Below are 27,845 nucleotides of genomic sequence, written 5' to 3'. Positions count from 1 at the left end.
GAGAACGTACGAACTCCTTACAGACAGGAATTGAACCTGGATCGCTGGCGCTGTAATAGTGTCACGCTAACCGCTACCTGGCAACTGCAGGAAAATTGCAGGGAGCAGCACTAGCCATGGTGCACGGCCTTTTTTGACACAAAGCCTTTGACTCCCATCAATTGTGAGGGACTATAGGACAGTTTCTGTGCTATATGAATCTCAGATTTAACCTTCCTCAAATTTAGTTGCCACTGACATTTATCACTGGTTTTTGTTTACTTCATCATATGCAAGCACAATCCTAACCAAAGGGTCCATAACAGAATTAATCTCATTTAGGACGAGTTTGAACAAGGCTACTTCACTTCTCCAACATATTTTTCATTCTTTTGCATTGGAATATTGCACCTCACCTCCAACAAATTTGCTGTGGGAGTGAGTGAAACTAATGGGACACTGTTAATGGATTACACTGTTGCTGGCTAACTGATTTCTGCCCCACCCATAACTTGTCAGTGTTCCAACCAGCTTGACAGTTTAAACTCAACTATTTTATCATCACCAGAACAATAGCACATTTCAAGACTGGATATTGCAAGCATATTAAACGCATAGACATCACCAAGCACATACTGTAAATATCCATGGATTAGTCACTGCTGCTTTAACTTCACTGCAGTTTGACATGTTATTGAATTGAACTCTATTAATGGGTTCTGCATCTCACAGGTTGAATAGGTGAAGCAAAGCAGAGATGATTGCTGTTAAACACATGCCTGAATAAATGGTCTGCTTGAAGTACTAACGTTTATTATAGACAAAATAGTACAGAAGGCTGTTATTTGCTATAACCTGAATGTTGTTTAATTGAATACTGTTTACTAATGCGTGAATTGTAGTCACGGTTCCCACTGCCAACTAATAATATACAACTTCCGACAACTCTGCTAGAAGGTTTGATTACAATAAATCTTATATTTAAAATCCATGGCTGAAAAAAATTAGTGCTTTATCCAGACAAAATAACTTGAGTCGCAGGATTCAGAGTGGATACTTTATACCCCACAATATATGTATTGTCACGCATAATTTTGTGAAAGTAAACTAGTTAGCAATTTCAAGAAATGCTTTTCCGGCTTAACCAATAAATTAAATAAGCAAAAGGACAATATTGAACCCGAGGTCGATGAATCACTTCTATAAGCCAGTTCTGAAGAGGATTGTTTTTTTAAATAATTGTTGATTTACTAAAATTAATAGCTTTGAGAATTCCAGAAGGTTTTCATGCATATTTCAAAGAATGTGCTTTTTGAAGGAAAATGGACAATAAACTATCAAATCAAAGGTTATAAATTAAATATTTGATATGATGCAAAACATTTAAGACATGCTGGTCAAAGCCTAGCTTTGGGTAGGAAAATATGTGGGAAATCCTGTGTACTTCAGATAGTATCTTGAAAATGACTAGTGGATGTTTACCTATGTCCCTATAATTTTTGAGTTAACTTTGATCTTCAAGGACAAAGGAAGTTAAAAGGCACAAAGCCGAGAATGCACAAATGGTATTGATGCTAAGTCAGTCAACAAGATGTTCCATTGATTTAAAAACAAATAGCACAGGTATTTAGTTCATACCCTGCACTTGGGCAGCTGTGTCCATCAAATGTATAAAAGCAAAGGCCAAGAAATTCAATTCTATTGGAAACTGTGCCCTAAACTGGTGATAATTGGGGAACTGGCACATCTACTCAAGTTTCACTTGCCCCTGAAAATTGTGCAAGCTTCTCGTGCAATGATTTGAATGTTTCAGCAGCATCAATTGTGTCGTTTTCCATATTAGTGAACAATAATAGGAAGTCACGTTGAGGAGTTCTGCACACTGACTGCAAGGAGCCTGTACCCACTGAAGTCATGCCTGTATCTATTAAAGGGGAAGTGCTTGTTATGTATAATCATTGCTAGATGTTATCACAGAGCTTGGGAAGAACATTACTGTTACGGTAACTGTTACTGCACGGTAGCGTAGCGGTTAGCGCAACGCTATTACAGCACCAGCAATCGGGTTTCGATTCCCGTCGCTGTCTGTAAGGAGTTTGTATGTTCTCCCGTGTCTGCGTGGGTTTCCTCTGGGTGCTCCGGTTTCCTCCCACATTGCAAAGACGTACGGGTAGGTTAATTTGGGTTTAAAATGGGCGGCACGGACTCGTTGGGCCAGAAGGGCCTGTTACCACGTTGTAAATAAAATTTAATTTAAATTTAATATTGAGCTAAACATGGGGACATGTCCCCCACTTTTCAAACACAGCCCTGGAAATTCTTGTAAAGCTCAACTCCAGGAAAAAGGTCCTGCACATTTTGGGATGTGGTAATCCCTCCAGGTCTGAGATAAGATATTGATGGGAAGAGGTTGCTGGCTCCAAGGATCTGGTCTGAGTGCTGTGAGAAGCAAAATGACTAACACTTGTCATCAAAGCCAGTAGAACCAGCAACAATAACCATCCACTAAATATTCTCACTCACTGTTCCTGGCACCACTTATTTAATGACAGTCTCTATTAATCAGCAGCCTGTCCATTCTTATGCCACCAAACACCTATGTGCACACACACTCGGACACCTATCATTGTTTCACCTCACTCCATGACACTTTTCCCATTCTCTGGCAGGAGATGGTGGCAATAAACTGCTGAGCACGGCAGCAGACTTGTGAAGTTGACAGGAGGGGAGGTAGTTGGATGAGAAAGAGAGTTCTCTAACAACAGGTTCAATCATCTTGAGCAGAGAATACTGCAGGTGATGATGGAGTTGGCTGGTCTGGAGACCAGGGCTACTGGCAGAGCAGAGAATGTGGAAGCTGAATGCATATTGGTACCTAATCGTCCTCCTTACATCCCCCTTACCTTTCATACCACAATATCCTTGAGCTTGCAAGATTTAGATGGTGTAAACATGCCACACTTTCCTTATGTCACCCCTCCCACCACCGTGCCTTGTTATTGTGCCTTTCTCCTCCCCAAGAGTTTCCACCCATCCAGGTCTGGCAGTTTGAGCCACCAGAAATGAAGACAGACACCCTTTCACTCAGTCTGACACTCGCAGCCCAGGTACTGGAACTCTGCAGATTACGGAGGGTAACTCTGAGGCGAGTCCTGCATGGGTTGAATCACCAGGTCCTTGTGAACTGCAGTTAAGCCAAAGGGAATAGGGGCAGATCCCTGGAAGATGTGGCCATGCACTAGTTCTGCTCTCAACAACTTTTTTGATGACTATGGTGGAGCTGCCTTTCAACAAAGGCTGACGTGCAAACACTTCAAGATGTGCTGATGGGCTTTGTTAGATCTGCATTAAAGCCTATGTGAAATGTCCAGGAGCATTGCAGGAGTTTCCACCCCACCCCCAATCCCACTTCAACTTTGCAGAAGACTTTTCACAGAGCATGAATCCCATCCTTTCCAAGTGTTGGCTACCGTTGTATAGCATCTGTTGCTGAGGGTTCGGCTTTAAATGCATTACAGACAGAAGTGAACATAAATACATGTGCCATGGTGGATGCACAGAATTCTGCCATCCAAGGCCAGGCCACTGTCAACATTGCTCTGGACTCCAGAGGGCTCTCCTGCAAAATGTTGCTCAGCGAACCGTGGGCAGCCGTGCGGAAGGTGAATCTACTGCCTTCCAATGCATTATGTCCCCTCCTCTGCCAGTGTCCTCAGGGTTGTTCATCAGTCCACTAGCCCAGATAGCTGCTGCTCTGAAGCTGAGCTATCCAGGCCAAGGATGCTTAAAGTTATCCTTCAAAACCATGTGCAGCCTTGTCCATTGTGGGGAGACATCTATCTAGCAGCATGGAAGTAGCAGGACAGACATGGACATGAGGAAAGTAGGTCTAAGTGAATGCACTAGGGTCACTGTAGGCTTTTGCTATTAATTTAGTGTTTAATATGATATGTAATGTGAATTTGGTTGTCAAAAATGCAAATAACACCTTCAAAAAGACCATCATAGGCATTGAGGTAGCCAATGTGACCCTTTCAGAGAGTTCACATCAACTTTTATCAGAAGGACAATGACAGCTTTCTAGTCCTTACTGGTACGCAAAAGTTCATTTTGTGGTGACCTGCATGACAGAAGAATATATAACTGAGGAGATATGATAGATCTTTGGGACAAATGGTCCACTCACATGTTGGTATAAAACAATGGACCAAAATTCATTGTTTGAATGCTTCATCATGTGCAATGGTATCAGGCATTCATTAATTTTCTCTTTAATTCCAGCTTCTAATGATGCAGATGAAATGTCTATACTCCCATTCGGGAAGGAGCCTTGAAGAAATGTGTTTTCCAAGATCATTCCAGTTTAACAATTGGTTCACAAACTCATTGTTCAAGTATCATACAGCATTACATTCTACCAGTGAATTCATGCCAGCAGATGCATTGATGATTTAAAACACATTTGACTCTCTAAAAGACCAATTTGCATGAGACAGTTGAGAGGCAGCAGCTAAAACTAATGCAAAATCATGATTTCTATCCCACCAATTCATTGGAAGAGACAAAGAACAGCAGTTCAGACATCAGAGGTGGAGCAAGTATGACAAACAGAAATGGCTCATCTTAAAAAAACAGAAAATTCTGGAAATACTCAACAGGTCAGGCTGTATCTGTGGAAAGAAAAGCAGAGTCAATGTTTCAGGTCAAAGACAGGCCTGAAACATTAACTTGGTTTCTCTTCCCACATATGTGGCCTGACCTGCTGAGTATTTCCAGCATTTTCTGTTTTTCTTTTAGATTTCCAACATGTACAGTTTTTTTTATTTTCACCAACAGAAGTGGGATATTGGTGATGAACTACAAGCCTGTAGTCTGAATTAGTATTTGGTATGAGTTGGATGGAAAAAAAAATCAGTGGTATCCATCTTGACCGAATAATTTCACTGAGGAATACCAAAACACATTGGAAAAATAGGTGATGAGGACTTGGTTCCAGTCGTGGTTATAGAACCAACCACTTGAAAAGGAGACAGAAGTCATCGGGGAATTAAGATGATACAAATTTGTCAGATCAGATAGTAGCTACAGTACCAGAGTTCCAAATACAGTTAGGAAGGTCTAAGCATATGAAAAAGTCAATTAACAGACTGAACATTTAATTCCAATCCATAGACAAAATGCTTTTTCACAGAGGGAAATCAGTGCAGTATATTGCTATGTAAATAAATCATATGGGTATGTAACAACATTACATAATTGTATATGTGATGTAAGTACACATATTAATTGGTGGTAGCTGTAAAAAAGGTGCACACCCTGTTTTGAAACTTTTGGTATTGCTCAAAATTTATCGCAGGTAGAATTTACCAGCATCACATGGTGGCTCAGACCACCTACAATATAATTAATGCCTCCTCCTGCTTTAGCTGTTCTTTGGGGCACAAGGTAAAGATTTCCCTTCATTATAGTCAGAACGGTCCATTCTATATATTAGGTATATGCACATAGCTGAAGGTGACTGGGAAAATGTCAAAGGAGCATTGAACAAGGATGGCATCACTTCTGCATTCTCCTGTACTGAAACATTGAGTTAAGTGTTCCAAGAAACTCAAAGTATGCTACCATCCAATGGTTTACAAGGAGGGAGGCACAGGTAGGTCATGGGATGTTAAAAATGGGCTCAACCTCTGCCTGTTTAAGTAAAAGCCGGTCCTCAGACTGAAGAACTTGTTATTATCATTGGGTCACTTGGGTGAATCATTTGCTAAAAGTTTGAAAGCCACCGACACAATACAACAATTGTAAATTTATAAACTTAAGGTTAGACCTGTGGAACATTAAAAAGGCCTGGGCTATGCAAACAAATTTCTAGGCTAAAAAATTAGAATTCTTAGTTTTCTCAACTAGGCATCTTTTTTAAAAATATTTTTAGGTTGCATAATATATCAATTGCTAATGGTACATCAAGTTCCAAGTTAGAGATATTGCAGTGGATCTTCATCTTAAAAGCCAGCTGTTCTGCTTGTAACTGTTGGATTTTGTTCACTTAAGTCTGGGGAGGAAATCCAGAATTTGCACTCAGCTCATCACCGCTCCCATTTCTGCACACACACACCCCCACCCCCACCCCCAGTTGAACTCCTCATTAAGCCCACAGGAGGAGTGCAAGCATCTGCAGGTTTCTCAACACTGCCTGCTAAATCTGCAGCGTTTCCTGGCATAGGTCCGGCAGGCCCATTGACTTCAGTGGGAAGAAACAGCTGCAGACAGATGGTTAAGTACAAAATGATTTCCTTGTATTAAACTGAGTTTATTTAATTATGTTCCAGCGTGTTTGGCGTTTTAAATATATTGAGCATTTTAGAATTGTTACATAATATTTTAATAGTTTTTGTATGTTTATGTAGTCAGAGACAATCGCAAATATTCAATCTCAACAATTCAGGGAGCAAAGACTGTCAGCTACATTCAGAAAGGCCCTGCACAGCACTGAGCCTCATAAATCAGTGAAACACTGCATTTAGGGATCTACTCCAAGTAAGAGTGGACTTCAAGGGCACATACTCAGTGAGCTTAGGCTATTCGCTGGTCACTGGAAAATATAGCCAATGATTATTACTGCAATATAAACACAACAGGAGTTCCTCAGAGTAGTGTTCTGGGCCCAACCATCTTCAGCTGCTTCATCAATGATATTCCTTGAATCGTAAGGTCAGAAAGAAGGATGTTCACTGATGTTCACAATGTTCAGCACCATTCATGTCTCCTTAGATTAGGATATGGTCCATATCCCACTGCAGCAAGACCTGGACAACATCTAGACCAGAGCTAATGTGGCAAGTAACATTCACACCACACAAGTCCCACACAATAAATGACACCCAACAATCTAGCTATCACCTCCTGACATTTAACACATTACCATCACTGAACCCCATCCCCCTTAGCAAATTTTTCGGGGGTTACCATTGACCAGAACTTGAACATACACAATGTGGCAGCAAAAGCAGGTCAGAGGCTAGGAATGCTGCAGTGAGTAACTCTCCACCTACTCCCCAGAGCCTATCCATCATCTACAAGGCTGAAGTCAGGAGAGTGATGGAATACTATCCACTTGCCTGGATGAGTGCAGATTTAATAACACTCAAGAAGCTTGACACCATGGAGGACATAACAGCCCACTTAATAGGCATCCTATCCACAATGTCATTATCTAGTTTTATTTTTAGCTATCAATCTAACACATAACAATTCAGTTCAGCTGAAGCCTAAGTATGCCCAACAATCTCCGAAGAAATAATTACATAAAGCACAAAACACAAGGATTGGATGTTTGTTCCATCAAGCCCATTCAGATGTAAGATTTGCTAAGTCTAAGCCAGTTCCAGTGAAAGAAAATATAATTTTGTACAATGCAATGTTCCAATAAATATTTTTCCACAGCCCCAGAAAAAATTCAACCGTTTATTTCTATTTGAAGTCCACAAGTGACTCATAGACAATTCCAGCAATGTACAATGAGCTCCAATGTGAGGACTTTCTTCTCGGTGCTATGATGTATGTGATTATTCTTGGAAAACCCTCTATGTGGAACCCCAGCAAGGGCAGATGCCAAGTAATTTCCACAAGTTTAATGTGGACTTGGGAAGTTCCGTAAAAAATTCTCAATGACGTGCAAAAGGATTTAACAACATTACAAGTATGGAGCTTTTTTCATGGAAAACAAATGATAAGTCACACACATTACAAAATTATACCCATTTCCTCCTCCTCAGAAGTTTCTGCTCTAACTTGTTAATAATCTATTTCTCAGTCAGGATCTGACAAAGTGACTGAATTCTTTACCATCATGTGTAAGCTCCCTCTGATGGATGAATATGCAATTACACACAGAACTCGACTACTTTTGGCATCTGGGCTTGAAGTATCACATTGGTGGGGTGTACAGAGGGAAGTTGAATGGGGTGAATCATATGCATGTGACACAACCCACAAATTTACATCCATATAGTGAATAATAACCAAGCATCAAAAGAAACTATTTTACTTGAAGTCTTAACCTATGTAAATAGGAGAAAAGTAGGTAATTCCAATCACATGCATGCACTTCTCCTCCACCAACATTACATTCGGTAACTTCAGTTATCATAATACCCTTACTCAGAGTTACTGCTCCTCCACGAAATAAGTGGAGGAATGAATATGTGATTCATGGAATTTCTTTGAATGCTGGCATAGACTAGATGGGCCAAATGGCCTCCTTCTGATTCATAAGGAAATATGATACTTCTCTAAATATCCTAATTGAAAAGGGCACTGTTCACTCTCTACTGACCATATACTCCTGCTCTGTTCCCATTCCACACCCCTAACCAAGCATAATTTGTATGGACATGCCCTGTTCCTTATAGTTCTTAACTACAGCCCTTCACAATTGTTTAATTCCAGGAATCCACTTGCAGCCCAAAACAGAGCAACAACATCAGATACAAAGTAGAATTGGGCCAGATATGAAAGCAAGACCGCAATTGTTTGCCAACCAGATCCTTTGGCATCACCAGGAATAGCACATTTTATACATCTATTAATTTAGAAAAGAGTTTCTTTTTGTTTTTGTCCAAATTAGATTTTGTTTTTAAATTATTGATTTTGTTAACCTCTTGCAAGGTGACTCGTGCTAATCTGAGGCACCAGTCTCACTCTTAGAAAAGAGATGAACTGGTCAATGAGAAATGATATTGCTGCTTTTTGAAGTTCATGTCATTCTTAACTAAGTGTCAAAATAGGAGGTGACCCTGAAGAATATACACAGTAAGCAAGCAGACTTGTTCTTAAATGAAATATGTTATTGCCATAACTTAGGTTGAAATAAATATCATTTAAATAATTCTTCTTGTAAGAAGAAGAAAATTAAAATAATTAATTGATCAGGTCCTGGGATGTCACTTTGGATTTTTTGGTCCTGGTGAGTTGTGTCTGAGAATTGGGGTTTAGCAGAGTCAATTATGATGATCAGGGCATTGGGTTTGAGGATCAGATCCTACTGTGTGGACAGAATTGAGTCAGGGGCTTGGGTCCTAGTGAATGTTTTGCTCAGGACAATTGGGACCTGAGAAGATGTAGGTTACCCAAGTTTTGAGAGTTCATCTGGAAGGAGGCCTGCAGAAAACAGGTAAGTAAATAAAGCAAAGGGAACTTCTGAAGTTGGGTTCCCTGCACCAGGCTAGGACTTGCTCAGGAAGGCTTCCTGTAGGAGTAGCAGTGCCATTAAAAACGTCTTCTAAGAATGCCTGATGACAGGCCCACATCAGAACCATATGGTCTAATTTCTACAGCAATGCTCTATTCTGGTTGAAATGATTATTATCAGATTTTGCTCCAGAAAAAAAATCAACTTCTATAAATGCAACACTGAAAAAACAGCGCCACATGCCTGAATTTCTAGATCATTTCCCTTTAGCCTGTTAACTTCATGCATACAAAAGTGTAATTTTCCTCTTTCTACACATTGTATATATATCAAGTGAGATCTGACAGCCAATAAAGATATCAATATCACCTGCAATTATTTAAAAAGTAACAAGTATAGATTATCGGTCAAAAGAGATTCTTCAGCTTTGCACTCAAACTCAATTACTGCTGAAATCACCACCAATTATTCACCTTTGTTGAATGCTATTTTTAACCATTGAATCTGATGTCACCACTGTACATCAGTATTCATTTGTCATTCACTAAACATTTGTTGTCAATTTTAGTGATCATTGAGTAAAGTTGTAAGTGCATCTATTACTGTCAATTTGTTACCAGAATTTATTGCTGGTGGTTTGCTTCCTAACAAGAGAAAGGTTATGCCTATCTACAGCTGCAAGCTGGTAAATACAGGCGCAAACCTTAAAAGTGATGCATTTCAGGCCAAGATTAATCGACACAAAACAGTCTAAATGCCAGAAATTAGGTTTATATTGTGGAAAAGGACCTAATTATGCTGGATTGCCTGAGAAACATGTCAATGCTAAAATCAAAAAATCAAGGCAATTAGCATCTCTACTTAGAGCACAGGATCTCATTTTCCCATTTCCAAAGTTTAAAAAAATATTGTGGAGAACAGTAAGTCATATGACTGAACAGAGTTATATAATTAATTGTTGAATGTAACCAATATTTGAGAGCCTGCACAGCATCGAACATGACTTTGGACTGTATGTGTCTGTCTGAATCACAAACCTATGCACAAAAGACACTGAAAACACAGTTCTGATGTTGACTGTTATGCAACACATAAACATCGCTTCTGTAATATTAAATCAAGGATGCATGGCACCAAGAACAGATAAACAATCCCAAATGCAAGGAAGCAGGATTGCCCGAGTGCTTCCTAAAGTGACACGCACCTTACCCGATTCATGGCGGGGGGCGGGGGGGGGGGGCGCGGGGAACGGTGTCCACAACAGAAGATATTGATTGTATCACTGGTGCAACAGTGAACCAGATTTCTGTTCATTATTATTGAAGCTTTTTACATTATTTTGGCACTTCCATCTTCTTCCCTGAGCATCCTCCTCTGCTGCTACAATCTCCAATCCAGCAGGTCACCTGTAGTCATGTCCATTCTGCCACTGCACACGACTGATCACCTTAAGCTTCATCCCACCGACAGCAGAATTCCAGTGGAGAGCTCCCACTTGAAGGGTTCTGCCTCAAAGCCAGACAGCGTAGGCCAGTTCGCAGTTCAAGCGTGACTCTCAAAATTACATGCAGTTAATGTGCAGAACCAGACAAAATACCCGCTTACATGTACCAATCCTTTCAAGGCAAGCACATACATAAATCACTCCCCACCAGTCAAGGATCAATCCGGCATTAGCCCCCACCTACCCCACCCCCAACACAAAGCCATTTTATGTGAGGATGAATTTTGAGGATATTATTCTCAGGATAAATTGTTTCCAGAGTTTAGGATTCTATGTGTTATGCTAGAGAATTAAAAGTACCTTCATAACAACAATAATTTTAATTTATATAGGACCTTTAATGTAGTAATACATCCCACAGCACTTCAGAAGAGTGTTATCAAACAAATATAAAAGCAACTGTAAGCCAAGCATAAATCTCCAATGATTGTGGTTATTAATTTTCCATGCTTCATACATTCTGAGCTTGACATTATAGTTCAAAGTACTAACAAGGAAAACATTAGGGAAGTGCTAGCCTGTAGGGTGGTTTTGCTGTCCTATTATTTTGCTTCCCAAGGGTACAGTCGGAAGCCAAGTTTAATAATACTTCTGGCAATCTCAATTTCTCAGACGGGGAAGGCTTCCATGAAATATAAGCTCCTATTTGTTCATAACAGACATTCGGGATTTTAAATACGTTTAGGTAGTAATTGAGGTGGGGATTGGCAGAGGAGAAAGAAAATCCAGGAAGACTATTGTTAATATTAAAATGCACAATATTTTTCACAATTTAAGCCTGAATAATAGCTATTAGAACAAACAGAAAACACATGAATTTCCCAACACCAACCAGTTTACAATGAATCAAGGCAAATGAAGCCTCACAACTCTCAACAGTATTAAGTTACTGTTTCCATACTGTCATTATTTAAAGTAAGCAAAGAGAACACAGTAACACCTGAAAACAAAAATTAGTGGAAGGTGTGCTGCTGCTAACAGAGCTGTTGACATTGCCCTAATGTGGGTCTCCATAATCCTAGTAGGGTGGATTGCTGGATTTCTATGACACTCCCAAATTCCCTGTGAACACTGGAATCCAGAGCTATGATGTCAGCAAACTGACCTTGGATGCCAGAGGTCACTTCAATATGCTTAGACAGGATGGCCTCTGCCTACATTGCAATGCAATCCTCAGCAATCAGACCCTGCCCCACGCTTGGGTGTGCATGTGTTGACATTGAACTGGCCAGCAGTTCATGCTAGAAGGATAGGTTCCAAACTCCTCCCAACCCCCATCCTCCCCCCAAAAAATACCTTTGCAGGATTGGACCGGGATTCTAGACACATCACACAAGCTGGACAATGCCTCAGGTATCGCTGTACATGCTTATTAATTCGACTCTATAGGCTGCCCATTGCATCGTCTTCTGAGTCCCCTGGAGAAGACGTGGTGTACAAACTTGCCCACAGATGAATTGGCAAGTGAACGATCCTTTCCCCCTGGTCTGGCTCCTGTCTGGCAGTACGTCATATGTCAATCCCATCTCCAAATCACCTTACACTCCACATGAAACGCAGAATCTGAATCGGTGATTGTGACTGTCAGACTTTATCCGCTTGTGTGTAAAGTTTCATCAACTATATCCCATCAAAGTTGGCATTGCTTCAATCTCTGAAATGGGAAAGTCATAAGGGTGTGGTAATGATGGTGGGTGCGACTAGTCAGAGGAGCATGCATAAACCATTTGAATTTTGTAAGGCAACAAAAGATACTGGGACGAGAAATGGAATATGAGAAGGATCCTCTTATTCTTTATGTAATTATCGAATATATTTGAACTTTCTTTGATATTACATGGTAGTGTCTTTTCATGCCCACAATTTGCTTTCTTAATTTCCCTTTTAATTTCACACCTACATTGCCTATACTCTTTTAGACTTTCTGCAGTACAATGTGTCTAACAAAAGCTTCTCTTTTATTTTACTCTCTACACACCTTGTCATCTGTGGGATTGGTGGGGGGAGTGGGGATGGGAGAGCAGTGATGGTCATAGATTTGGCAATTTCACATGTTTTTTCTTTCAGGGTATAAATATATAAATCATTCCTCAGGCTAATAAAATTTGCCTTCAAGCAGTTAGAAATTTTCATTCTGATTTTACCTTAATCCTCTTCAAAAACTATGCTAAATCTAACTGAATGGTGATTTTAAAAAGTGCTCTTCCCATTGATTCTCGTTCCATCTGGCCATCACATCTCGTTGGGCTTTGTATGTGTGTTTGTCTGTATGTGTGTATGTACACGTGTGGTCACTGGAGTGCAGTTCACCTTCACATATCTTATGAGATCATAGGATTTCATCTGACATTGTTTCATTGAGAAGGGATTCTCAATCCTGAGGAAACAATTCTTACCATCTGCCAGTCTCTTGGTTCTGGCACATGCCCTGGCCCCTGGCACACATAAACAACATCCTGGTACATATCTTATGCACCAGGACTTCTAGGTTTCTTTCAGTGAACCGTGGAGTTCTCTTCCTCTCCCCAGAAACCTCGCCCTCCTTCATGAAGTTGGAGGGGTGTTGTTCCGGCCTAGGTTTTTTTAAACCCAATGCCCTTCTATTGCTGTTGTCAGCTCTGTTCAGTTGAGCCTGATGCTGTTGAAAACTGAGCAGGGCTCCTCCTGACTCTTTCAAGTGTCATATCAACCAATTTCTCAATTTTTTGATGAGAACCTAATTTTTGGTGCTCATATACAGTAAGTGCAACAATGTTTCAGTGAACCAAAAAATAGGTGAAATCTAATTTCTAGACACCAGAATTCTAACATGGATCATGACCAGAATTGCCAAATCGAATTTCATGATAACTGAATCCCCTTTCAGTAAAATGGAAGTTATTCCATGTAGTGCTGATGAAATCCAATTTCTAGCTATTAGTGTTTTGTTACATCTGAGTGGTTAGTGTAACGCTATTACAGCGACAGCGACCCGAGTTTAATTCCGGCCGCTGTCTGTAAGGAATTTGTACGTTCTCCCTGTGTCTGTGTGGGTTTCCTCCGGGTGCTGTGGTTTCCTCCCACATTCCAAAGATGTTTGGGTTAGGAAGTTCTGGGCATGCTATGTCGGCGCCGGAAGCATAATGACACTTGCGGGCTGGCCCCTGGAACACTCTGTGCAAAAGATGCATTTCACTGCATGTTTCGATGTACATGTGACTAATAAAGATATCATTTTTTTTACAGAATTTAATCTGAATTAGACCGTTCTGCTCTAGAGCTTCTGAAATCTCATCCTTCTTCCTGAAACATGGCTTCCCCTCTGCCATAGTTGATGGAGCCCTCACACACATTCCTTCCAATTCCTACACATTTACTCTCATACCCCAGACAGAACAGCAATGGAATTCCCTTGGTCCACCTTGGTTTCATCTCCCTTTGTTCAGCTCTCTCATCCCTCTCCTTTCCCACACCTGGATCCATCCGTGCCCCCCTCCCCTCACCTGGTTCCACCTATCACCTACCAGCCTCTATCCCACCCCTCCCACGTACTGCTATATACTGGCAATCAGTCCCAATACCTGGTCTTGACCCGGAACATTGACATACACCTTTTGTCTCCACAGATGCTGCTTGACTTGCTGAGTTATTCCAGCATTCTATTGTTTTGTACATGAAGTACACGATGATGATGACCAATGAGCATCACGCTGCCTGACAATCTACGGCATAACCTCAGTGTTCAACAGTGTGAAGACGGAGCAGCATAAGTTGAAGGGATTTGTAGCACAACTATATATTTTCTCTCAAAGCCTATCAACTCCTTTTTGATTATTTGTATTTATTTATATAAAGGGGTAATATATAGGTAATATCAAGGGATATATCATACATAGCCATTTAACCAGTCACAGTAAAATTCATTGACTGCAGCTTGGATGCAATGATGGCCCAGATTTCCGATCATTATTCTAGGAACTTGCTACATTACTGGACTGCATTAGATGCAGGGAATTTGTTGCAGGGCTCACTGGAGGATAAATACTGCCTCAAGGGACCAATTGTGGTGCTTCCATAACAAGGCTTGTCAGGCCTGCCTGGCTGAATGCAAGTGATGGCAAGGATTATGGATGAGCCCAACCCCAAGCTCCTGTAAAGACAACTGAATCAGGATTTCTCTGTTTCTTATCTGTCTGCCTATCTTTCTTACTAAAATCTAGAAATAATCTAACTACTGGTTGCACTATTGCAGATATTCAAAGAGTGTTTTGACAATTTCATTTTGCATGCAACAGTGATCCAAGTGCATAATTCAAACCTAAGCAACTTCAGATCTTAAAACATTTTGAAAAGAAGAATAATATTAATTTATGTACATCATGTTTGTTGTGCAATAAAGTATCCATCTTTGCATCTGCGCTCTCATTACTTTGCTTTATTATCACTGCATCCATTGGGATCAAAAGGAAGCTAAAATAATGATAGTACTTTTTTCCAACTAATCCTGTTGTTTTTAACAGGGACTGGTTCTCAGTTGGAACTGAGTAGTTAAGTATCAAATTTTATCTTCCTCATTCTTTTCTATTTCTTAATCCAATCTTTCTTTGGAAAGATTCTCCTAATTTTTTTTCTTCTTTACCCTGACGTTACATTGAATTCACACATTCTAATTTTCCCTCCTTTCTAGGTTTTCTTGTTTGTTCTCGGTTCTTAAATCTTGTTAGTTAAAAAGATACTACATCGGTCTCAATGCTTAGCAAGGACCAAGATGTCCCTTGCTCTAACCATGCTGTTACAAACTTGCGTTTCCAGCAAACAAGGGGGCTCTGTCTATGAACAGAGGGAAACAAGAAAAGTTCTACTAATATTATACATAGTGAGATGCCCTGCTCTTGCACATTCCAGCACATAACCTTTCAACATTTGGTTGCATCAAATCCATTTTCCCATAACATTGATTTCACTAAAATTCACACAAGGGGCTTCAAAAAAGTCTAGTAAAGTTCTGGATGGTAAGGACTTTGTTCACGAATGAATGAACATTCTGGAAAGAGAATTGTGGGGTCCGGGAATGACTTAATGGATGGAGTATGCGGTATGGGAAGAGGCTGTTGAAATATCTGCCATCAGATGTGTTGGGTGGAAAAGAGATAGCCAGCTGAGCTAGTTGCTCATAACATTAAGGTTCTTATTCCCTGATAGACAACAGTGGACATTATTGTTTATTATCTTCACTAGTCTAACAAAGACATTTAATTGTTTTGTGTCATTCAGTAAATGCAAAGCTATTTGCATTTGGTTGTAATGAAAATCTCAGGCATTTAACTGGATCAGAACATGCAACATTGTCCACAATGAACAGCATAGAGTTTATGGAGCTTGTAAGTATATAGCACCTGCAATGAATTCTATATTAACAGGCTGAATAGTTTTTTGTTCAAGCCTCTGTTTACATAGGTGGTTTTGTTTTAATATTTATAAAATAAACAAGTCCTCTTTGAAAAATTAGTTCCATTTATTACTTTTTCTTATGAGTAGGGGAATTGATGAGCAAGTAAAAGAAGAAATGTTCAATAGAAAAGAAAATAGTAAATGAAAGAAAAATTGACTGCTTTTGCATTTAGTAATAATATCTGAAAGATGAAATCCAAATGTAGTCATCCTTCTATTGTATGGAAGATTTTAAATACATTTCTGTATTTGGGTTAGAGAATGAAGGTCAGATTGCAGCTTAATATTGAAATCTACAGGGAAGCCTGAACAGAAAACAGAAGATAAGATCAAATCACAGAGACCAACAGTGTATAACATGTAGGCCTCCAGCTACAAAAAAGGACACACAGTAGAGTATAAAATGCCAGAAGTCAAACAGAAGATTATGTATGAATTAACTTCAAACAAGACTAGTTATGAATGCTTGTCAAAGCAAACTAGGGCTTCAATAAGATTTTAGCAATATTCAAAATTTGACCAAATCAGTTACATTTTAGATTTGACTTAAATACAAAGAATAGAGCATGAAATAATTTAGAGCAATGGAATTTATAGAATGGACATTATGTATTCATTAAGAAAGCCAATTCCACTTGCTTACAGTTGCTCCAGAAGTGAAGCCACAGCAACAGGACAATGAAATAAATAGAACATATCATTTATAATTATAGCATTTTTTCTAATATCTGTAATTTTGTAAATGTTACTTCCACAGTGCTTCCTTTGAGACAAAACCTGATTGAAGTCAAAGCATATTTTCTCAATTAGCCATGTCCATACAAAACAGCTGCCTGGCATACGTTTGTTAATCTCTCTGTAAATATGTCAAGTAGAATGCTTATACATTGTTCCAGGAAATATTTTCATGTGCAGATATGCCGAAGAGCCAATCATATTCAACACCAATGTGGAATTAACTTTAAATTATATGCTATCATGAATTATGTATTTTTATATTATTTATTCACTAATAAAGACATAATTTCCTAAGGGCCAAAATGTTCTTTGCCAGAAAAATATAATTCATCTAGTGTCAACAGGAGACATGACGAAATGTATGTATACATAGAATGTTACTGTACAAGCCACCATTTTGCTTGCATGCCTTTATGTTGTAAAGCTAATTAGGACCTCCTCACATGCTGCACCACCACCACCAAAATTAGTTCTTGAGTTATATAGGGGTTATGTCTTTCCTAGAAGTAGATTTTCCTTTACTGTCATTGCAAAGCCCAGAATTGCAAAAGATCCAGGACAATTTTAACCTATCTATAATGACTTGCTGGGTGTTGCATAATTCCTTCACAATAACAGAAGGAAAATATCCTACCTTAAGTCCTACAGTAGATTCATGAGCCATTTGATTGGACCATAACAGTTTTCCAGGGCTTCCTCACGACTTTTTGTTTTTGCTTTTCCTTCTCCAAGGTAGATTTCAACCAAGGCTGGAGAGCTCCACTTATCCAATAGGTGGATCTGTGCTCTATTCTGATCTTCCCTTTCTTGGGCTGTTTGGAATGGAGTTGAACTCTGAGATGTGAATGTTACCATTGAGGGGGTGGACACTCAGCTTGGCTGGGAGTATTCTGCTGGATGTTGACACCAGTATCTAGAGACCAAACTCAAATCTCCAATTACCAGGTGTCTGCGGTGAAGCTTGATCCTTCACCTCCGACTCAATGCTGAGAAACTAAGCCAAAGCTTATTCTACCCAAATTGGAAATGATCCTGTTAAAGAGGATGTTTTTACTATCAGGACCCATGTGAAAAAATCAATTATTTATTTTTCTTTAATCAAGAATAATGGTGACATGGGGAATACAAGTTTGGAGCAAAACTGAGGATGAGTGTGTACGACCTGAGCAAACACAATGGCCAGATATTACTTTTGTTCATTTCAGTGACTTATTACCAAATATATTTTTAAGATATTCTCCCAATTGCTACTTTGATGGGATCATAAGGCCTTGAAGAAAATTACTAAAATGAAACTATTAAAGGAAACAAATGGTAATTCAGTATTATCATGAAATTACTTATTTTATGGATATTTTTATTTTGCGTGAAACCTTGACTTGTATTGTAACTTCAGCAGGAAGGAACACCAGGAAATAAATTTCATTCTAAACTTTGCTGCTTGACCTCCATTTCAGAAGAGAGCAGTAAACAGTGGGAAATCCTGCAGCCTGGAGGTCTCCTGCTGACACAATGTGGTTGACTGGATCAGGTTCCAGTGTTATTTCAGAAGAAGGGGTGAGGTGTGGATGGTGATGGGAGGGGTACCTGCACAGCGAAAACTTGCCTCTTCCTTGTGGAGCATGGAGGAATACAACAGCCTTTCTTGAAATAACAAAGAGAAAAATCTTCCTCCTCTTCATGGTGGAAAGGATCCTGCTTGCAGTTTTGTGTGGGTCTGGTAACCACCCTGCTCAGACCTGGACAAAAAAATGCAACACATGTCAAGGTGGGTATGTTCAGTCCAACCATATCAGACATGATTTCACTGAATGGCAGAATGGCCTCAAGAGGCTAAGTGTCTTATGTTCCTCTGCAGTTGGATGCCAATAGTCATGATGAGCTACTGATGATTTGTAAAGAAAGGTGCTACCAGTATTGGGTAGGTATCATCAAATCCTACTCTGTGAAGCAACTTAAAATTGGGTGGGCAGGCTTAAAATCACACAACACTCCTTTCACAGAACTCTTGGCTTTGAGTGAACATTTTTACCTGTTTGGGGGAACTTTCAATAACATTTATGCATTCTAGTCCGAAGTATTTTGCAGAATTCTCCAAATGGTGATCTGTGGATCAACTGGAATAAAAGGAAAAGATTACAAAAAAATGACTTAAAAAAAATCATTGGCACATCTTAAAAAGTGTTAGAGATATTTGATTGTTATAGTTACAGACAATTTCAATCTTAAATGTTAATATAAGGATGTGGACCCAAACACTGATGTGGGGACACAAGAGACTGCAGATGCTGGAATCTGAAGCAAGACATGAAGCGCTGGAGGAAATCAATAGGTCAGGCAGAATCTGTGGAGGGAAAAGAACAGTCGACATTTTGGGTTGAAATTCTTCACCTGGACTGAAAGAAAGAGGGGAGATAGCCAGTATAAAGAGGTGGAGCAAGAGCTGTTAGCGATAGGTGGATCCAGGTGGGGATGGGGGGGGGGGGGGGCGCGTTAGTGATAGACTCATGAAGGAGAGGGAGAGTGGAAATGGTGTCAGAAGCTGGGCGGTGATGGGTGGAAGTGACAAAGGGCTGAAGATGATGGAATCTGATAGGAGAGGAAGGTGGACCATGGAATAAAGGGAGGGAGGTGGGGAGGAGAACCAACGGGAGGAACGGGTGGATCATGAGGAGTGGAGCTAGAGTCATAGAGTTATACAGCAATGGAAACAGGCCCTTCAGCCCAACTGGTCCATGCTGACCAAGATGCTCCATCAAAGATAGTCCCATTTGCCAGTGTTTGGCCCATAACCTTCTAAACCTTTCCAATCCATGTACCTGTCAAACTGTCTTTTAAAAGTTGTTATTGTACCTGCCTCAACCACCTCCTCTGGCAGCTGATTCCTCATAGACACCACCCTTTATGTAAAAAAGTTACTCCTCAAGTTCCCATTAAATCGTTCCCCTCTCACCTTAAACCTATGCCCCCTAGTTCTTGATTCCCCAACTCTGGGAAAAAGACTGAGTACATTCACCCTATCCATGTCTGTCATGATTTTATACACTTCTATAAGATCACCTCTCAGTCTGAGGAATAAAGTCCTAGCCTGTCCAACCTCTCCTATAACTCAGTCCCTCAAGTCCTGGCAGCATCTTTGTAAATCTTTTCTCCTCTTTCCAGTTTAATAACATCTTTCCTATAACAATGATGATGCAAATATCTCAGCCAGGGCTCCCGCAATTTCTTCTCTAGTCTCCCACAGTGTTCTTGGATATACCTGGCCAGGCCCTGGAGATTTGTCTACCTTCACACCTTTTAAGACATCCAGCACCTCCTTTACTGTAATGCTGACTATCCCCAAGACCTCCCCACTTAATTTTCCTAGTTCCAAAATCTTCATGTCTTTCTCCATGGTAAAAAACAGAGGAAAATTATTCGTGAAGGACCTTGCCCATCTCCTGTGGCTCCACACAAAGGTGTCCCCTTTGGTCTTTGAGGGGCCCTATTCTCCCTCTAGTTAGTCTTTTTCCCTAAATATACTTACAAAATCTCTTGGATTTTCCTTAATCTTCTCTGACAAAGTTACCTCATGCCCCCTTTTTGCCCTCCTGATTTCCTCCTTGAGTATACTCCTGCATCCCCTATGCTCCTCCAGAGATTCACTTAATCCCAGCTGCCTGCACCTGACCCATGCCACCTCTTTTTTCCTGGCCAGGGCCTCAATATCCCTCATCATCCAAGGTTCCCTACCCCTACCAAACAGGAACATGCAGACCTTGAGCTCTCACTGTCTAACCCTTAAAAGCCTCCCACTTGCCTGTGGTCCATTTACCCACAAACAACCTACTCCAATCAACCTTTGCAAGCTCCTGTCTCATACAGTCAAAATTCTTCTTGCCCCAATTTAGAACTTGAACCTGCGGACCAGTTCTGTCACTTTAAAACTAACAGAACTATAGTCACGGATCCCCCACTGTCACTTCAGTCACATGCCCCATCCTATTACTCAAGAGTAGATCGAGCTTTAGCCTCTGCCTAGCAGGGCCTTCTATATATTGCCCAAGGAAACTTTCCTGAATGCACTTAACAAATCCCATCCCATCTAAGCCCTTAACAGTGTGGCAGTTCCAGTCTATGTTAGGAAAGTTAAAATCCCCTGCTATGACAACTCCATTATTCTTACGACTCTGCACAATCCCCCTGCATATTTGTTCTTCTAATTTACATTGAGTACTTGGGGGGCTTATAGTACGATCCCAACAATGTGATCATCCCCTTCTCTTATTTCTCATCTCCACCCATTAAGCCTCACTGGATGATCCTTCAGTAATTTCACCTCTGACTACCGCTGAGTCACTCCCCTTAATCAAAAATGCAACTCCCCCTCCTCTCTTTCCTCCACCCCTATCGCGCCTAAAGCACCTGTACCCCGGAGCATTAAGCTGACAGTCCTGTCCCTCCATTAGCCAGGTTTCCATAATGGTGATAATATCCCAGTACCACGTAGCTATCCAAGCCCTAAGTTCATCTGCCTTACCTGTTAGACCTCTTGCATTGAAATAAATGCAATTTACTCCAATAGGCTTTCCTTGCTCCCTGCCATTCTCCTGCAGTCATGCCCATTCAAACTTGCTGTCACTGACTTCTGCATCATTTTCCAGCCGCTTATTTGCCTCCCAATTGTTTGGGATCCCACCTCCCCTGCCAATCTAGTTTAAAGCAAATCTGCCTGCCAGAATATTGGTCCCCCTCCAGTTCAGGTGTTACCCATCCCTCTTGTACAGGTCACCTCTGCCCCAGAAGAGATCCCAGTGGTCGAAAAATCTGAATCCCTGCTCCCTACACCAAGAAGATGGAGATGGAGATGGAGACTGGTGGATCAGGAGGAGTGAGAAAAGAAAAAGGGGGGAAAAGGAACAGAGGGGGAGTGGTTACCGGAGGTTTGAGAACTTGATGTTCATGCCACCAGGCTGGAGGCTATCTAGGTGGAATATAAGGTGCTGTTCCTCTAATTTACATCATGCTTTGATCTGGCAGTGGAAGAGGCCATGGATAAACATGTCAGTGTGGGAATGGGAAATAGAATTAAAATGGCTGGCCACCGGGAGATCCTGGCTGGTACGGCAGATGGAGCGAATGTGTTCGGCAAAGCGGTCGCCCAATCTGCATAGGGGTCTTAGAGAGGAAATGTGTGCATTTGTAAAATATATAATATGCTTACAGTGGACACATATTTGTGCTGACCATGAGCCTTTTGCTGTGTTTAATTAGTTTAATTCTTCATGATTGTAGTGAGATGCACTCTGAGGTGGAAAATGTAAAAATTCTGGTAGATACATGAAATAGTTGTGGAAATCCAGGTCCCAGTAAGCCCAGCAAGGGAAGGATGGACTTATTCTTTTTCTCTTTTTAATTTTTATTAGGAAGTATTTATTTGCCAAACAATAAGTTTTGCAAGTCAGATCAGGCATTGCCAATGAATTGTTGTCAACTGTGGCCTGAGACAGTATCTGAGATTCCAAATATCACAAAAAAATGAATGTACTCACTCTAGGTCATTGTGAGGATTGATCTCACATGATTGGTAAAGTGAAAAGGTAGAACCTCCACAATATCCTCAGCACAAGACCTCATGTATCCTGGAGAAGAGGGTGAGGGTGAGGGGAAACTCAGAATACAGGGAGAAAAGTCCTGCTCCTAACTAGAGCAAGAAGGAGGAGGAACAGGGACAGGTACAGCAACAAAAATGACTGATTAAAAAAAACAACAAGATGTTGGAGGAACTCAGCAGGTCAGGCAGCATCCATGGAGGAAAACAAAACAGTCAACATTTCGGGTCAGGACCCTTCTTCAGGGCTGAAGATAGGAAAAGGGGAAGCCCAATATATAGGGGGGAGAAACAGAGCAGTGATAGGTGGACAAAAGAGGGGAGGCAGGGTGGGCACAAGGTGGTGATAGGCAGATACAGGTAAGAGGTAGTGATAGGCAGGTGCTGGGGAGGAGGGGAGAGCAGGTCCACCAGGGAATAGGTCAAAGCTATGGAGGCAGGTGCCCCATGGGGGGAGGGGAAGAGAGGAAAAGGAGAGAGGGAGAAGCAAAAGGCGAGGAGAAAAAAAGAGGGATAGGCTAGGAAAGGGAAGTAAAGAAGAGGCAAGGGGATGGGGGTGTTTGGTTTACTTAAAGTGGGAGAATTTGATGTTCATGCTGTTAGGCTGTAAGGTCCCAAGACGGAAAATGAGATTCATCTAGATTCCAGCAACTGCAGTCCTTTGTTTCTCTATCAAAAATGACTGCACGTTCAGTAGAAAAATAAGAGGAACAGACTGAAAATTAAGTATTGAAGTACAATGACAGGAGAACGCTACCTAGGAATCTCATTGCCCTGGACCCCCCAGCTTCACAGATAATACTGAAAGTGATAAGGTCCAGAAGAGTAAGGGTCTTTGCCATACAGCAAAGGGTCTTTGCCACACAGGCCTTGTCATTCAGCCTGTGCAACATTGCTGTATAATCACATCTTCTGTGTGATGCCTTTGCCGCTCATTTGTGCAATACCTTGTCAATTCTCACCAGAAGCTTGTTGAATTTCTTCCTGCTACCTAGTGGGACATTGAACTTTCTCCTCCTATGGACTTGTTTGCAATCCATATTCATTAAGTGAGTAACCCTTTCAACTTTGGTTCTGCATGCCATTGTCAAAGCCTTAATTCACTGTTGCCTGTAGTTAAAATGCATCTCCCTTTAAGAAATGCAAACCATTTTTAATTGTTGTCAGAAGCATGTGATACTGTTTACTTTGTTAGGCAGGCTGCCAAAAAAATTCCAGGTAGTGTTAGCAAGTCAGCTAGCATATTTAAAGGAAGTAGGAGACTGGTTTTGCACTTTACTTGAGCTTGTATGGCTAAATTGTACTGTGATCTTGGTCTTCCCATTTAATTCTGATAGACAGATTAAAACCAACCTACTACAGTGTGATTGCAGATTTGACAGCCTGTGAGTTAAATCATACACTCAAATAGAGATTGTTTAACTTTTAAGTGAATATAATGCAATTATACCCTCTCAAATCCAATTTATATTTACTACAGGGATGAAATAAAATTATTTAAACCAATGTTTAAATAACTGCTTTATCAGATTCCTAAATGGGACTTCATTGAAGGGCTAATTGGAATGCCTTTATTTGTTGTATTTTATGGATTAATTTACACTGCTAAACAATTAGAGAAACATGTTAATCCTTGAAGTTACCTGGCTACCAATCAGCTGAGGATACAAGAATGTTACATTATTAAAGTTAATTAAATAAGAGAAAATAAGACAATGAAATATTTGGTATTCTTTCTTCCATAAGAGGAAGTAAAGCCAATATTTTTAAATGTGTCCTTCTTATTAGTTCTGTCCCTTAAGAAGGATGCAATGAATAAAGAACTTAACTAGGAAAAGGAAATTTACAAAACTAAATGATATAAAACTAAATGAGTGTCCTCTTAACATTCCAGTCCTTGAACTATCTATTGGTTGTGAAAGTCAATACACTTATTGGTGAGAACAACATATTCCCTCTCCAGCACACTACAAACAGAGAAAATTGCAGAAGAGAACTAGACAAAATCCTAGATGAAGGAGTGGCCTCACAAGAAGGTCCTGGGACAAACTCATCTTACTTTACATTGGGCAGTTAAAGATGAAGTATATTTGACTGGTGGAGTCAAATGTACTTGATAGATGCTTCAAATAATGAAAAAGAGGCTGCAACCCAATACTTTACAAACATGTGGAATATAGTCTCATCCAGACTGCAGAAAGTACCAGGCCTTCTAGGGCCTGCAATATATCTTAGAAACCTTTTGACAGAACTATTCCATGCAATATATTCCACCAATGGTTCTCAATGGTACAAGAAAGAACTCCCATCAGGAAAACCTTCAGCTTGAGTCCTCCATTTTTTGCAAGATGGGAAAGAGATTGTAAACATGTTATGGAAAATATTTAAATTAAATTATTTTGACCAAGTTAAAGTTATTTCTGTTGCCAATATATCCAGCTGATGTGTCAGTATACTTATGATGCATTATTGAATAATGACAGGTGAATTGTACCAAGAATAATCTCTTAAGACTGGACATGACCCAATGGAAATTACAGGGTTTTGAAGAATTTATGATTTACCCTGCTCAGTGACTAGACTTCGACAACAAATCCTTTGGATCAATATCATATGAAAAGGAATGTGTCTATTGTTAGTTATTTAATTGTTGTAGGTGTAATACATAAGTTAGCAGTATGAATAATGCACAAAGGGGAATGGAATGATTCACTGATACTATTAAGGCATGAACTGTAATTAAACATTAAAAAATCACGTATTTCAACTAATTTGTACTAACAATGTACGTTAATGATGCACATTTCACAGTATTTCTATAACTTGACCTTTAACAACCTCATATGAGTATTTCATTAATTTTACTAATATGGAATACAGTGTAGGAAGTGTGGGGTTAAGCAGGTATGAAAGGCAAGTATGAAATGCATATCCACACCTGAATCCCTAGTGCAATGGCCAGATCATGCCGAATTTTGAGATGTTTTACCTGCTACAAAGCCAGGTTGCATGGAAAACCTTTGGGACATTTGCTGTATGAAATCCAACAGGGGAGAAGCTCTTCTATGATCTCCTTTAGAAGAAAAGTTTTGGTGGTGACTAAACATGGACTGATTATTGACAGTGTAAGTAAGAGAAAACATTGCTATCTATGATGTTGTAACAGATGAAGCCCTCTTTTGAATTAGCTGCATAAGATAAGGTAACTGATCAGCTCAATACAATCATTCATTTCCTTGTTTGAAAATGAAGGAGAAATGCACTTGTATTAGAGACAAGGATGAGATGAGCCCATTGTTCATTTTGGAACACAATTTTTGTGGGGTCCATCAAGTATGAAGTAAGTTGGGATACTTATGGGTGATTATCAAGAAACCATTTCAAATAGTGTGCACAACCTTTTCTTTATACTGACCCTTTTCATGTGTCTCACTACCATGGCATACATTGCCTAAAGGTTGAGGCAGCATCTGAGGGCCAGCTATCATTCAATGAAGTGTTCAAGACAAGGTGCTTTTACATTGCAGGGAATGCCTCAGAGAGATCTCATGGATGCAAAGATTAACCCTTGTGTCTGAAAAGCCAAGGCACTTATTTTTCTCCATCAATTAGTATGTGAAACTTGGACCACTCCACAACGGAAGCATGATGACTACTTCATTGAAAACAGACATTGAAATTGTTAATGTCTCCATTGTCATGTATAAACTGAAGGAAACACCATGGAAAATAGTTTCTTTGTCTCTACCCTGTCGTGATGCAGGGTCTTGAATTGAAACATTGACCGTCCCTTTGCATCCACAGATAGTGCTTTACCCACTGAGTTTCTCTAGCAGTTTGTTTTTGCTGTCAAATCCCTTTATCATTTCAAACAATTAGTTTACCTCTTAACCTTCTAAACACAGGGAGTGTATGACAAAGATTATGTAAACTGTGTTTATAGTATAATCCCTTTAAACCCTTGTATGATTCCAGTAAATCTGCAATCTTTACCTTAACGTCAGCAAATCTCTTCAGAATGTTTGGTACACAAAATTAAAGGCAGTTGTCCAGATGATGTCTTACCAAGGCTCTCACAACTGGGGTATCACATCCCTTCTTTCAGAGTCTAACTCCATTGAAATAAATTGTGCCCAATCGATTATGGATGGACTTCTGTTGCATGAGGAGATTCATAAAAATAAGTATTTTTCATACTTGAATCTAAATATTTTAATGATATTATGGCTGGGAGCTGCCATTTTCCTATTCTGAGATGTTTGATCATGAAACTCTCCAAACCTCACATTCCTGCTATTAAAGCACCTGATGCAACAAAAGAACTGTGGATAACTCAGTTATGGAGATGTCATTGTTCGAATGAGAATTCACCACCCTGAGACATTCACTCTGTTTCTCTCTCCACAGATTCTGCCTGAACTACTAAGTGCAGCATTCTTGGTCTTTATTGCCAATCTCCAGTATCGGCATAATTTTTGTTTATTTTATCATATTCCTGCTCCATTGGTCTATTAACCAAATAATTCTGATTGAATAAACTTCTGTCACTCAATTTGAAACAGTGGCCTGACTGGATAACATAGGTCCTCGCTGGGTTACAAATGCCCAATTTATGGACACCCCGTACATACGAATGAGCATTTGGAAGACTGGCGGGATGGATGGGGATGGATTTGCTGGCTGCTGCAGGACCGTAAGCATCTTCTGCCGGGTGCCTTCTCTTCCCCAACGCCCCCCCCCCCCCCATCTCTTCTCCACCAGCGAGCCACAACAATCAGGGGCTGGGTCAAGCCGAGTAGAGCTGGGAGCACTGAGCAGACTCACTCACTTACTCACTGAGTCAATGAGGGCGGCTGGTGGCCTCTCTCACGCTGCTGTCACGTCTGTTTCTGTGGTCTTCCCCCACATTTCCAACATATGAACTGTTAGGGTTGTGAACAGTTCTCAGGAACGAAACCCTGTCATAACCTGGTGACTGCCTGTGCCATTACAATCAATATAAAAACAGATATTGATGTAATACTATTTTAGAATTGCCTGACATTTTTCTTATAAAATGATTTTTTTGAAAACGTAAGGCACAGAAAAACTTTAAATTGTTTTATTAAAGTCATTTTATCAGAAACTATTCTGCCTTCAAAATATCTGATTGGGCAATGAGAGTGGAGGCAGGTGTTGACTGGAGGACATCCACCTGGGTGGATTAAGAGTGGGGTCAGTCACAATTTCCTACTGATTTTTCTCCCATCTGGGCCCATCAATCTTTAATTCTAGGAGATTCCACCTGGACTATCCAGGATAGATGGTGACCAAAATCATGAGAACTCCTTATATCTGCCCTCAGTGTCCATTGGGAAATCAAATGTCTCATAAATCAGGCATGAACTTTGATGCTAGGTATTCTGACCCATGAT

Source organism: Pristis pectinata, chromosome 6, assembly GCF_009764475.1.
Source record: "Pristis pectinata isolate sPriPec2 chromosome 6, sPriPec2.1.pri, whole genome shotgun sequence".
NCBI lineage: Eukaryota > Metazoa > Chordata > Chondrichthyes > Rhinopristiformes > Pristidae > Pristis > Pristis pectinata.
The sequence above is the reverse complement of the archived record's forward strand: the minus strand, read 5'-3'. Positions refer to the sequence as shown.